Consider the following 15,478-nt stretch of genomic DNA (forward strand, 5'->3'; position numbering starts at 1 on the left):
CTTTATTCACAGATGTGAAGATGACTGGCATCTGACAATGTCTGCCATGTAGCCAGTTAAACCACACCATACCTTGGACAGTGTACTTTGAACTCCAGTACTTGGTGCCATGCTAGCTCAGTTCTAGGAGTGGAGGCAGTATGGCCTAAACCTGTGGTCTATTATAAACACAGGCTTTGGGGCTAGGGCCCCAGATTGGAATCCTCAAATCTGTCATATGCTGTCAGTGTCTTCTTTGGAGCTATTGAGTTCTCTGAACATTACTTACTACATCTTCAAAGGAAGGATGATTATGACAAAATAAACAGACTTGCTGTGTTTACCCCTTTTCTTACCTGCCTGAAATGTCAGTGTTATGAGAGCAGAGATTTTTGTCTGTTTTTGTCCCTGAATAACTTCTAAATTCTTGGAGCACTGCCTTATACATAGAAGGCACTTAATAAATCCATGTTGAATTAGTACATGTATGTATAGGATTTTTATTAGCATCAAATGAGTTCATGTATCCGAAGTCTATTATATAGTGGGTGGTACATTTTTAGGGATCAATAAATGGTAGATGTTTTTTATAAATCTGGAGGGAAATTAAAAGATTAATTGAGGTCTGCAAATAATAGGGGAAATCTTTCTTAGGTGTATTCGTAGCAGACTGTGTCTCCGGGAAGACCCAAGGACAGAGTAGACTTTGATGGGTTTAGAGGTCAAATCTGATTTTAAACTAAATGTATTTCTGTCCTACAGAACACCCAAATAGGGGGCATTCTTATAACTGGCATTGTTTTATAACTGGCATTGTTTTATAACTGTCATAAGTTTGTAGCTTTTCTTGGGGTCAAGACAAATTGTCGCAGCGTTGTATTGGTTGGGACTTCTCCAAAAGCTGTGGGATTGACATTTGTAGTGATTAGGCTTCATAAGTGTTCCTGTGATCCATCCATCCATCCATCCATCCACCCATCTGTCCATCCATCCACCCATCTGTCCATCCACCCATCCATCTAGTTCAATAAATATTTTTTGAGTACCTACTTCATGCAAGGGAATGAAACTTTGCTCTAAAGTGTTCTCTTATTAGTATTTTATTTTCTGTTAGCAGAGATTTTAACTCCAGTATTGCCAGTAATGCTTATCAAAGATCTGTAGTTCAGATTATGACAAGACCTTCCTGGTAACCAAAGTGTCATATTACATGAGCGCACAGTCTTGTCCACAGAATGATGATGTATTTGGAATGGTTTTCTTGGTAAATTAACATGAACCAGAAAGCCAGTAAACATTTTAGCAAAAATGGGATGATTATGATGCTAGCCCTCCAACTGGCATCACCTCTAGATAAAGGGCCTGATCTGATTAGCTCCACTATTAAACTTTTGGTGCTAAGTGTAGCTAAATGCCATTTCAAGAGTTTAAACTTGAGGAATTTTAGGAATGTGTTCTTCCTTTTATTTTGATTATCTGTGGATGGTTTGGCACAAATACCAAAAAAAAAAAAAATTCTCTGCTGTATTTATTTATGATATGTCTCTGTTGGGAAACAATAATCTTTCTGCTTCTTAATCTAAATTGAACTGCAGTATACCAATAAAACAAGTCACAACATACAAAGTAAATTTTCTCCGTATAAATAATTAACTCCTCAAGATTTATTGGCCTTTCTCTATTTCCCCCTTTCTCTGAGTGGTGTAATCCAAATAAAATGTTGCATTTATTCTGATCTTATAAAATATTCATAAAAGAAACCACTACCTTTGAATTTGGATTAAGAAACTATGAAGAAAATATGATTATAAATGTTGACCTTTGTCTAAGTACTACCTAAAGCTTATTAGCAGAAAACAACCATCTGCAGGGAATCTCCTTTTACTTTACCTTTATTTCGCTCCTGGGTTCTTATTGAAACTTTCATTGGCTTTAAACTACTACGTAATGATTCTGAGACAAACAAAAGTGAGTGATCAGTTTATCTTTCTGTCATGTACACACGAGGATAAGTGTGTCAGGATTTGGCTAGAAGACTCTTGGATGATCTGGGTGGCTTTGGAAATAATGAGGACAATGAGGAAAAAGGATCTGTGTCCCAGATGAGCAGATTTTGCTGATGTAGAAGTGAGAGTTGGAACTGAAATTTTATCTTTTATGGTCATTTGTTGCTCTGTGCCTTATGGAGATAAAATGTATCTGTACCAATCCTCAGGGTAAACTTGCCTCATGCCCCTTGGTTTTTTAGGTGTCCTGGGACAACACATATCTTGGTTTTGGCTCTCACCTAGTCTAGAGGATTCCAGCAAGACTGAAAGGACACTGGTGCTTAAGAATTTGAGTTTACTGTGAGACAGTTTCTATCGTGAAAATTCTAAAAACCCAAAATTCATGATGATGGATGTAATGTTCTCAGAAGAGGTAGATCTCTGATGCTCCTTTTACCCTCCAGAAAAGATTTAAAATGGATTATCAGAAAAGCAATTCCTTGATTGTTCTCTGGAGTATATCAATCCTGGGTGAACAACTAAATGTTTGTGCTTTGGTTTGTTTAATGGCAAATTCCTCAGTTCAAGAATGAAACCACCTTAGCCTCTGAGGGAAATTTCACCTCTCAGAGAAATCACTAGATATTGGCTGTTTCAGGAACTCTGAAATACCAGTCCAAGGATCACCTCCATTTGGGGATAATATTTTCAGTGGATAGTGTCACACATATGTTGCAGTGTAATTAAAATGATTTTTCTTGAGAAGCCCAATATTTCATTTTGGGATCACGCCCTCCTAATTTTTTCACATGAAAATGTGCTTTCTTTTATAAAATTATGATGAGAATAAAAGGTAGCAAAATAAAATTTTTAACTCCATAGTTATCTTAATTTTCACTGCATATAGGCCAATACAATGGGAAAGTCTGGAAACCGGTGAACTGAACAACTTCAGGTCTAGAAGGGGCCTGTCATTTCTAAGGGCAGTCAGACTTCTGTCTCCTAATTTCAGGGGTGACTGTCCTGGTGAGGTTCCATGTTATCACCTGTCCTGGTCCAGCCTGGCCAAATGCTGTTGGAAATGTTCGAGCTCATCTTTACTGTTTGTAGAAAGCTGAGTTAAATTCGACTAGAACAGCAAGCCCAAAGAGGATCTGAGTCAACAGGAACTGACATGGCCTTTACAGCTGAAGAGTCAGCGTTTGACTGCCTTGTTGTGAGATAGACACATTTTAGTGTTAGTGTCAGGATTTTGAGCAATACTTATTTTTCTGACGTGATGAGGCCTTAAGTTTTTCAAAATAATTTCCTTTCAATATTAAATAGTGATTGAGTATCATCGGGTGGTGTTTCCTTTTCCTTAAGAAGTGATTGCATTTAGTGGCTTCACTTCCTAAACCCTGGAGAAAGATGCAGAACTCTGCCGATGAGTATATATTTTATATTTTTAATTATGTGTTTATTGAGGAAATGTTAGGGAATTTGAAAACACATGAATAAGAAAATGAAAAAAAAAGTTTACTCACCACACATGGCAACTGTTAACATTTTGTAACCCATTCTTTGGTCTTCTCTATGCATGTGTTTATTAACTTGGGATCATACTATATGTAACATTTTGTAATCTGATCTATCTTTGATATTTTATAATATACAGTGAGTGAATATTTGATCATTTGTCACTCTTCAATATGATCTTTAATAGCCGCATGATATGCTATTTTATAATCCCATCTTGTTGCATAGTTTTGATGAGCATACTGCATCTCATATATATACATATATTTTAATATATATATTTCAGGATGGCTCTGAAAAAGTAGAACTACTGGGTTAAGGATACAAATATATTTCTAAGGACATAAATATTTTTATTCAAACAAATTTTTTTAATGTTTTTTATTTATTTTTGAAACAGAGAGAGACAGAGCATGAGCAGGGGAGGGGCAGAGAGAGAGGGAGACACAGAATCTGAAACAGGCTCCAGGCTCTGAGCTGTCAGCACAGAGCCCAATGCGGGGCTTCAACTCACAAACCGTGAGATCATGACCTAAGCCGAAGTCGGATGCTTAACCGACTGAGCCACCCAGGCATCCCCCAATTTTCTTTTAATCTTTATTTTTGAGAGAGAGCGAGAGCATGAGCATGGAGGGGCAGAGAGAGGGAGACACAGAATCCTAAGCAGGCTCCTTGCTCTGAGCTGTCAGCACAGAGCCCGAAGTGGGGCTTGAACTCACAGAGTGTGAGATCATGACCTGAGCTGAAGTCGGATGCTCGACCGACTGAGCTACCCAGGAGCGCCAGGACATAGATATTTTTAAAATCTGAAGAAAGACTTGAACACTTTATGAGAGGGGACAATAAAAGTCAGGTACTGTTTTGAGACCTATAAATCACAATCCAGATTAAATGTCTGGCCAGCAAACATTCATATTTTCTGCTGAAGATCCTGAGAATGTAGGGAAAGAATAAAGAACGCAGCTGTAACGTCAGTGTGGCCAGATAGGAATGTGGGAGAGCAGAAAATTATTGATTTGCTAGTCCCTGCAATGAGGTTGGAAAATATTCATATAGATGATCACATTTGGTGGTGATATCTATGTTTACATGATTAAGAACTTCCCCATATACATTTTTTTCAATGTTTATTTATTTTTGAGACAGAGAGTGACAGAGCATGAGCAGGGCAGGGGCAGAGAGAGAGGGAGACACAGAATCCGAAGCAGGCTCCAGGCTCTGAGCTGTCAGCATAGAGTCCAACCTGGGGCTTGAATTCAAGAGCTGTGAGATAGTGACCTGAGTCAAACTGAGCCGCTTAACCGACTGAGCCACCCAGGTGAGAGCTACCCCATAACAAAGAGTCCAACAAAGTGGACACAGGACTGTTTAGTTCTTGATTGTATACATTAAACTTATATATACTGAGGAAATATATAAACTTCTGTATACGCAGTATATACCGAGGTGTATACTTTCTACCTGTTGAGTTTTTGTGTTTCGCACAATATATTAACTACAGATTTGGTGGGGGGGGAGGCAGTTGTTAATTCTGAGTTCAGTTGACAAAAGTTTTATTCAAGAGGTACCTGGAGATAAAATGCATGTCAAATATCAGGGTTCATGTAATTTATGCCTTATTGTGTTTGCAATTTAACCTGCAGTTTTTCTACCTACACCTTAACTGGTGAAACAAGGTTAGAGCGCGACATGCTGAGTGAGCATCGCTCCCCCATCCACTGCTCGATATGCAATTTGATCACACCTCTGGCTTTGTGAGCTATAGGCATGGCTCTCAATTAAATTACCAGACTGCCATAAATCTGATTTTGGACTGAATCTCATGTGTTCAAAGTATTAAACCACTGTTTACCAATCCCTAATGAGAAGTCATCAAATAATTCAAACAGCAGTACAAATACTTCTATTTAACTCTAGGTAGAGCCAAATTAAATAGAAGCTCATCTTCATGGAAAAATTTGTGCAAATATAGTTTGAAAACATTCGCTCCGTTCTATTCCGTAAACAAAGTCAGGCTAACGTGCGTTTATTTTAAACACCTTTATTAGGGACACGCTTGAACTTCAAAACTAAATTTATAGCCTATTTGACCCCAACCTCCTTCAAGCGGCACCTCTCCTCTTGAAGGTTTCCTGGATCACCAGGAATAAATCGCCCCTTGCTTCTTCATCCAGCCATAACACCCTATGCATTGCACTATTGCCGCTTATCTGCTGGTTACTTGTTTCCAGGAGTTTCTTTCCAGTTAGTCTGTGGATCTGGTGAGATCTGGTTCTGAGTCTTTAGTTACCTGTTTTCCTGGCTCCTGGTACAAATAGATATTTGAAACTTACCTATTGAATACACGCTACATACAGAGGTTGCTATAATCCAAATGCACTTGAATTCCAAAAATATTCGGTGATTACTTATTTTCCTTTAATCTCTTATCTATTTTCAAATATAGCAGGCATCATACTCTTCTAAATTGCAATAATGTGCACTACGCATTTGCAATTCCATGTTTTGGAGTTAGGAAGGGATATAATGCATAGTATCATTAATAAACTTTTATTAAGATCTTTCCATGACACAGTACACCTCACTAGCTCAAGATACAAAAAAAGTAGGAGGATCTCCTTAAGATACAAAAAGTAGGTCTCCCTTAAGACCTGGAGAATCGGAAAAAAAATATATAAATACAATTTTTCAATTTGTGGTAAGAGATTCTGCTGGTTTTTCCTAATAGCCACAATAGCCCCATCAGATGTCATCCAGGTTTGCCTCGGTACAAAAAGATAGAGACTGGTAATGTTTCAGAAGTGACACACGTCACATTCCCTCACAGTTCAGTGGCCAGAAGTAGTCACATGGCCTCAGTTGGGCTGCAACGGGGAGTGAAACATCGTTCCCTGTGCCAAAGAAGGAGATATCCTGGAACTGGTGAACATTAGTGACTTTAAAGACTAAAACTGAAAAAAAAATTTTTTTAAATAGATGTAAAGTCTTAACAATAAGAGTGGTAAATGCTTATGTAAAAATTCAAGCAGTATAAGATAATGTAAAATCATTAACAAAATCCTTCCCCAAATATAGCCACTTTTCATACAGTTTTGTGCACCATTTTAAGAATTTTTTATTGTATTTACATGTACACACATACTTTATAAATTACAGTGTAGATGATATTAAAGTAGGATCATAGATGTTTTTGTGGAACATTCTTTATTTAAATAGTCTATTATGAACATCTTTCCCTAGAATCATATATGGATCTACCTCATTACTTTTTATGACCTCTACCTGCAGTGTTTTCCATTTGTGAAGATAAAATTATATAGACAAAGCGTTGCTCTAATGGTGATAATAATGATGACGAGGAGGATATAGGCAGTATCCCTTTAGGATACAACTTTAGGAAGTATGAGGTAGGTACTATTATTATTACCATCTCACAGAGGGGGAAACTGAGGCATAGCGAGGTTAAGAAACTTGCACAAAAATCACACAGCAAGGAAGTGACAGAATCACGGTATGACTCGCTTCTTTCTGGATCCAGAGCAGATACTCATAACCACTGGGATATATTGCCTCTCCAGCGTGTAAGACTTTACATTTTGAAGTATATTTCAAAATTACTTTCTAAAAACGTAACGTCGTATGAAAGTCCCAGCAGTAATAAAGAGTGTCCATTTCCTCACACTTTCATCAACCCTGAGCTGGTTTCAACTCTGCCATCCTGACATGTGAAGAATTCTCATGTTCAATACTGTGTTCGTTTGTGAGGACTTCCAGAGCAGTGCATTGGAACATGAAAAGAAGCAGGAAAGATGCTAGACACTTCTGGGAAATGATACTTGTTTTCGCAAGAATCTCTTACATTCATACTGTCTGAGAGGAAGGATTTGACAAGATGATTAATTTGTCTTTTCTCTTACCTAATTGTGTAGTTGCTACTCATTTGAAGCAGTTTCCTTCTAATGTTAGCGTCAACCCAATCCTCAAGCATCCGCAGTTACATTTTTGTGTGAGGAATTTAGAGAAAGGAGTGAGAAGCAGCATTTGTCTGGTTTCTAAAGTGTGTAAATTATGAGAGTGGATATTCAGCGTTATGGGTTGCACCGTGCTATGTGCTGAAAAGTCTCGCAACAGAGTGTCTGCATGTTCTTAAGTTCTCTTTTGTGTGTGTGGTGGTGGGGGGTGGGCGGGTAATGGAGGGAGGCTCTAGAGAATAGGACTATATAACAAGGGCCCATCTTAGCCAGATCTAAGAGCAGTACTGTATACAATTATTTAGTGAGCACCAACTATGTGCCGAATCGTATGCTAAGCACTAGAAATACAGTGAGAGCCCGAAGACAAATGGTTTCTGTCCTCATAGAGGGTATCACCTGGGTCAAGGGGCAAACTAAAGTAGTACGTGATACTTGAAGAACCTGTGACTAGTCACAAATGTCTTCCATGAGGAACTGATGTTTGACTTAAGATCTGAATGATGAGGAACCATTAAACATTTTTCTTTCAGAAAGGATTACATTTGCTACCTTTAAGATATCTGGTTGAAGACAGGTCAGATAGTGCTAGGAAGCTTATTGTCATTGTCCAGCAAGAGACAGTGATGATCGAGGTTCAGGTGTTGGTGGAATAGATGGGGAGGAGACACATACAAGAAATGTTTAGTAGAGGAAATGGATAGGACTTGTTGATGGCTTTGATATCAATGGTAAGGGAGAGAATAGTATCAGAGATAATGCCAGGTTCCTGGCTTGCATACTTGGTGGTGTCTTTCTTAGCTATGAGAGTCACTGAGGTAAGACTGAATTTGGGAGAGTGCATTATGAGTTTGGTTTTGGAAAGACTGAACTCTTAGTGCCTTTGAGATATCACGAAGACAAAAGTCTTATCTTTCTTATTCACTGTTGTATCCCCATTGCCTAAAGTGGTATCGTGCATTTTGATAGGTACTAAAACGGGTGGGTTTTTTTTTTTGTTAATTTCATAAAGACATATCTTTTTCTTTATTTAAGTTACTTTACCTTTCTTAATAACATTCTAACATTTTATTCATGTAAAAATCTTAATTTTTTAATAGCGTTTCATTTTTTTTGTTACTGTAACAGGATCCATCCCCCAACCCCTTCTACCTCCACCCCCCCCCCACCCATGGTATTCTCTAATGGGTTGTTTTTTTCTTTAAAGGAATGCTATTTACTTTTTAAATTAATGCAACCAGCTACTTTACTTAATTCTTAGAGTTTTCTAATAGATTTTCAATCAATTCTCTAGGTTCTTTTAGTTATAGATTTCATTATTAGAAAGTAAAGATAATTTTGCTTTCTTATTACTTCCTTTAAAAAATACTTAAACCTATATTATTTCATTTAATCCTTCCCATGACCTAAGTTTGAAAATTCCTATGAACTCCTTCTTCTGGGTAAGCTAATATACAACTTCATAGTAGAATAGTAGAGTAGTTATATTTCATTTTATTAATGGATTTGTCTTAAACAAGTTTCAAAGTACTGTTTCTTTCAAAATGTACAATGTGCCACCTCATTAGGAAAAATCAAGCATAAATGATGAGTCTATGAATCCTATAAATGAAGTCAATGCCTAGAGGCTCATTCATTCATTCATTTATTCACACATATTCACTGAATAACTGGGGCATATCAGGAAAAATTCTATGTTCTGGGGATACGGTAGTTAAAAAATAAAGGGAAAAATATCTGCAATGATAGAACTTATATTTTGGTGGGGATAACAGATGATAACTGGAATAAATAAAGAAAATATATGTTTTGTTAGGTGGTGAAAGTTGCTAAGGATAAAAGTGGAGTGGAAGAAAAAATATAAAGTATTAGGGAGGGATGGTAAAGTTTTAGATAGGATGTATAGGGAAGGCCTCATTGAAAAGATCCTGTTTAATAAGAAGAAAATAAGGGGCAATTTATCTGGTCATCTGAGATGTCATTCCAGGCAAAGGGACACATTTTGTGCAATGATCTGTTATTGGAACAGTGCTGTGGCTAGTGTGCCTCGAGCAGAGACATGAGGGAGAAATCAGGGAGTTCAGAGAGGTAATGGGTATGGGTGGTGGGGTAGAGGCCCTGTAGGCCACAGCAAGGACTTTGGCTTTTCTTTTGAGTAATATCAAAAGCTATAGGTGAATTCAGATTGAAGGAATGACAGGATGTGGCTTATGCCTGAAGAGGGTCACTGTATCTGCTAGTAAGACAGGACTGTGGGTGGACAAGGAGATCTGTTAAGGCCTATTTCAGCAATCCACACAAAAGGTAATGGTAGCTTGGGCCAAGTTTATAGCAGAGGAGGTAATGAGAAGTGGTTGGATTGCGGACATATTTTGAAGGTAGGATGAACAGGGATTTCCTAATTGATTAGCTATAGGGTATTGGAGACAGGGAGAAGTTAATGATGTGTGAGATTTTGGCTTGCATAATTTAGAATGGTATTGCCCTTGATTGAGGTGGATAGACAGCGGGAGAAACAGTATTTTTATCTGGGGCTTGGTTATTGGGAACTTTGTAGTTCTATTTGAGAGGCAGAGTTTTAAGGATAGGCAGAGAGGTTTCACAGGGGTGTACCATCTCATTCTTTCCCCAGTTCCGACCCCTCCAGCCATGGCACTCCACTGACAAATACGTGGTTTCCCAGCAACATCAGGCTGAAGAAAAGCGGGGCGAGAGAAATGGGGCCAATTTCAAAATGGGCAAGGGAGAACAAAGGGAGCCTGGCTACCTGCACCTATGTTAAGAGATTTCACTATATTTGCTTACCATGTTGTGTTTGTTTCTGAGCTACAGAATGCATTATTATACAAAGATACACTCTTTATAAGACCTACACTTCCTTGCCATTTTATTTATTTAACAAATACTTACCAAGCATTTCATCTATGCCAATTTTGGTGCCAGGAGTTGGGGATACGGGGAAGTATAAGATTTGGTCATTTCCCTGAAGCAGCTCACAGCCTAGAGGGCACATATACATAAATCATGAGAAGTATTATAACAGAAGGTCGATCCCAAGCTATGAGACTAGAGAACAGGGGACGATGAATTGTCAGGTAAGCTAGGCTGTGTATTTCTCTTTTGCAACTTAATTCTGGGATTCCATCTTATTAGTATTCTCATTTTCCTGTATGAATCAGGGGTTTAACTACTAAGAGATTGCAGTGTTCTATATCATAAGACTCTTCGTTGCCTGAGCTGAATTTCCTTCAGGACTTGCAAAATCTTGGGTCATGGGATTCCAACTTAAGGTTTAAAAAAAAAAAGTCCCAAGTTTCTGTTCCTTGTTTGCAATTCTCCTAAACATAATTATCTAACTTCTTCTCCAAGTGCCGTGACAAAGCAAAGTTTTTTCGATGCGGGTACCTAGGTGCAAAATGAATGTGTTGTTCATGGTCTCCGTAACCAGGTGCTTGCCAAGAAGCAAGACTGATATGCACAAGTGAACAGCTTAAAGGAGAATTTTTATTGATGGCGGAGAGTTGAAGATACCTGTATATGTTGTACTTCTGTTGTTCATCCTTTTGAAAGGAGTCTATGAGCCCAAGCATTCATTTCATGGAGTACGTACTTCTTTCTCATAGAAATTTGCATTTCTGTTTTCAGTATAGACCAGTGTGATCCAATGAGGTTAGGTAGACTCGACTGTTGGTTGTTGTAGGATAGTTATAATGCTCTCACTTACCGTAGCAAGGTATTACTTGAAAGACACAATCTAGCTTTCTACCTTTAAATTTATGTAAGTATAGCAATTGCATTTACGTAAGCATAGTGATTGCTTTACAAAGGATGGCTTGTACAATTTTCTACTGAGTCCAGTGTGGTCTCATCTTTGAGTTTCTTTTTTTTCCCAGAGTCATCTATTTTTATGGTCAGAAGATAGGGAAAATAAGGAAAAAAATGGGGAAAACTAAAATGATGACCAAATGATACTTGTTCATTTATACGTACAACAGTTGCTTCTTAAGTGGCCAGTCCCTGTGGGAGTCATTTTGCATGGTTGGTTTGTGAGGGCCAAGCAGTAGGTTTGTGCCTGGGACAGGTTAAGAGGAGACTTCGCCACACTGTGTTTGTGTTTGGGGAAGTGTGACTTTGTTTCAGTGCCCCACCGCCCTTATGGAGCCCACACCCCTGCAGCTACCAAGAATTATAGAAGTAGTGGCTTAATGTTCTTCCTACCCAAAGTTCTCCTCCCACCGTCTCCCCATCTGGCAGCTCATCGATGACTTCTGCTGTACTCTCCACTCAATCTAACTAGTTTGGCTAGCGTCACCTGATTAGAGCCTGTTTGTGGTTACTTCTAATGAAATCATTTTGCAGTAATAAATAAAGTTTTCTAAAATGCTAAATAGGGCAGGAAAGGGTTACATCAAGAAATAAGATCTTTTACCTTATTTTTAGAAGTTTTATTTATTTATTTTGAGAGAGTGAGAGAGAGCGTGCGTGGGGATGCACTTGTGCAGAAGCAGGGGAGGGGCAGAGAGAGAGAGGGAGAGAATCCCAAGCAGGCTTCGTTTGCACTGTCAGCGCAGAGCCCAACATGGGGCTCAATCTCATGCACAGTGAGATCATGACCTGAGCCAAAATGAGGATTCTGACACTTAACTATCTGAGCCATCCAGGTGCCCCCAAGAAATCGGATACTTAAAAATGTCTACAAATATTCTTTATTCTGATAACCAATGGACTTGGGATATATTATAAACTGAACCAGATCATGGTGTCTCTGGACTATTTTTCCAAAAAATTGATTTAAGATCTTCTACTTTTTATTTCCAATTTTTAATGTCAGGTGTAGTCAAAGAATGTATTCGGGGGTGCCTTGGTGGCTCAGCTGGTTAAGTGTCTGACTTTTGACTTCAGCTCAGGTCATGATCTCACAGTTTGTGGGTTTGAGCCCTGCATTGGGCTCTGTGCTGACAGTGTGGAGCCTGCCTGGGATTCTCTCTCTCTCTCTCTCTCTCTCTCTCTCTCTCTCTCTCTCTCTGTGTGTGTGTGTCTGTTCCTCCCCTACTCTCTCTCTCAAATAAATAAATAAATAAACAAATATTTAAAACAAAAAACAAAAAACAAGGGGCGCCTGGGTGGCGCAGTCGGTTAAGCGTCCGACTTCAGCCAGGTCACGATCTCGCGGTCCGTGAGTTCGAGCCCCGCGTCACGCTCTGGGCTGATGGCTCAGAGCCTGGAGCCTGTTTCGGATTCTGTGTCTCCCTCTCTCTCTGCCCCTTCCCCGTTCATGCTCTGTCTCTCTCTGTCCCCAAAATAAATAAACGTTGAAAAAACAAAAAACAAAAAAACAAAACAATGTATTCAGCCTAGTTTAATAAACAATTTTTAAGCCCTACTGCATGTTGGACACTATGCTGGATGTAAAAGACATGACTGAGACATAGTACTTGCTCTTCAGGAGTACATGCTCCAGTGGAGAACAATGGTGCATAATAATGTCATTATCACAAAAATCACCATGTTTGGGGCATCTATTATGTGCCGGGCACTCTGCTTGAGATTTTTCATGCACTTAATCCTCACAATATTCACGCAAAGCATACGTTTATTTTCCACATTTAACAAATGAGAAAACTGATGTTCATGAAAATCCAGTTACTTGCTCAAGGTGATAGTAAGTAGTATATTTTTGAGTTTAATGTATGTGAATTATCACATTCCATGACGTGTGCTCTTACCATGAGGATATAGCACTTCCTAGTAAAAGAAAACCCGTACCTTTAGAGGAATGTGAAATGGGTAGATGTGCTCGTGTATCTACGTAGATGTCCTTCATTAGGCATAAAGTTTCTTATTATATTTCTGTTGTTTCTTAGAAAAGAAATTAAGTTGCTCTATTTTCTAGAAAAGTCAAGCCGTGAGGGCAAAATAATATGGTATCATTTTAGCAAGCGTATGAAATTTACAAAGGAATGCTGACTTATCCAGGGAAGTCAGGTTGGATAGACTACATTTAACCCTGCAGCGTTTCCCGCCGTTCAAGATGTTTTCTGACATTTTCAAAATTTCTTTAGATTCATTTTTTATTTCTCACAAAGAGCTCATTTTATTATTTAGTAATCAAACTTATTTAAAGCAAAGACGATCAATTTATCATCAGACTTGGCTCTGGATAAACTTTCAATGTTTGCAAAAATCAAACCTACCCTTTTAAAGAGGACAATTTGGCACATTTGACATTCAAAGCAATATGAGGCAACATACCTGGTTCAGTTTTGGTGGCAGTTCCACCAACATTTCTAAAGCAATCGATGGAATTGATGTAATTTTCCAAGGGCACTAGTTGGAAGTAGGCAATACTCACTTATTGCTTTGAGTTCTTATATTTTTAGTGAATTATTGCTTTATAGTTACAGATCATCCAGGTATCTTTACTCCAATGAAGTAACGACTTAAAGCGTCCTGCTTCATGTGGAAGTGTTTCTTTTAACTTCCCCTCTCCTGGCCCTTGTCCATGAAGGAGAGAGCAGCCGGTTCAGGCTGCACCGAGCAAAGGATCAGAATCCAACTTAAAAAAGGAAACAAGGAGTCAGCGAGAGCCAGAGCAAGAGAGGGAGAGAGAAATCATCAAAATGAGGAAGTGATTCCTCTGGTTATCAGAAACAGGAGCAAAGTAACAATGGCTGAAAATTCACCTCCCCATGGGGGAATGAATCATCAAAATAACCGGTGGAAAACAAGGTTGTGCAACCTTGACCAGCGTGTGTCACCGGCTGGTGGAATTTTTAGAAAGGCAGCAGTTTGGGTTCATCACTGCGGTTCGTGATTGCACACACCTGTTTGGGGTATGGATTTTGCAACCCCCCAAAAAGGGGAAACTGAACTCACTGCTCCTCCCGAGCTGTGCAAAAAAGCAGAAAACCACAGCTGCTTGAGCAGTTAACAGATATCAGTAAAATACCCATGTTACATAATTAAGGATAACGTTCTTGAAGCATATGGGCCGGAGGTATTATACTCTCATTAAAACTTTAGGTAGGGAACAATTTAGCATATTCTCACACATTTCTAGGGTTGAGTTCTATAATAAATGTTTGTAATTAGACATGCTCTAAACAGTTTATTAAATAATACATGAAGAAATGGTTGATGAAATATAGACGGCTCTGCATTTTGTGTACAATGACACAGAGGCATCAAGATAAGAAATAAAAGATTTCTTCTCATTGACTTGATAACTAGTCACTCTGAGCAGCTTAAGTAAGACTGGAAGAGGTTTCATTCATCAGAGCAGCGTGTCTGTGATCTTAAAGAAATAGGGATTGATAGCTCTGGATTTTTTTTCCTTTTCTTTTTAAATACATTACATGTAGCAATCTTTGAACTCTACTCCTGAATAAAAAGAAATGCTTTTGACCAGAGCCATGCAAAAATCTCATGCACTTTATCCTGGCAAGAAAGAAGCAGCTTGATAGGGAATGATAGGGGTGGAGAGGGCCAAAAAAAAAAAAAAAAAAAAAAAAGATCTGAAATTACATTTAAAAATTATACCTTGATGCCTTGATGAATAGGTGCTGTTATTTATGAACTGGAGAGGAATAAGGCAGAGAAGTCTCTTGAAAATCGCCAAGGCAGGTGTTTGGTCCCTGGGGAAGTGGTAGGAAACATGCCCCTGAGATGATATTAGATGCAGGAAAGAAATGCTTTCAGTTCTGCAGCCCTGTTTGATATTCAAGCCAGGTGATTAATGGTCAACCATTCTTATCTGAATGGAAGAGTCTGTGATCTATGGAAAATGAGCTTGGATGATCTCAGGAAGTTCTCAAGGGATGAATAACAACTTTTTGAAGTCAGGAAGGTCAACTGGATATTTTGTTTTCTAATGCACACCAATAAGAAATCTTGTGACAGAATAAACATGAAATTTGGAACGCCTTCTAGGACATACTTGGGGAAACTGGGCAAGGATGACATAGCTTTTACTGATTTGTCTGCTTAGTAGGTAAATGGGGCTGCCAGTCTGGCAGTTCGCAC

At 38.6% G+C, this 15,478-nt stretch overlaps 1 long non-coding RNA gene across 1 annotated transcript; it reads right to left on the reverse strand.

The window, feature by feature from the left end:
* Positions 1-5,416: 5,416 nt before the first annotated feature.
* LOC121030233 (uncharacterized) lies at positions 5,417-13,933 on the reverse strand. The gene is made up of 3 exons (XR_005790129.1): positions 13,709-13,933; positions 10,367-10,456; positions 5,417-6,398 (listed from the first exon to the last, which is right to left on the reverse strand). It is a non-coding gene; the product is annotated as an uncharacterized LOC121030233 (long non-coding RNA).
* Positions 13,934-15,478: the final 1,545 nt, after the last annotated feature.

This window comes from Herpailurus yagouaroundi, unplaced genomic scaffold, assembly GCF_014898765.1.
Source record: "Herpailurus yagouaroundi ecotype Mexico unplaced genomic scaffold, PumYag 140, whole genome shotgun sequence".
Lineage (NCBI taxonomy): Eukaryota > Metazoa > Chordata > Mammalia > Carnivora > Felidae > Herpailurus > Herpailurus yagouaroundi.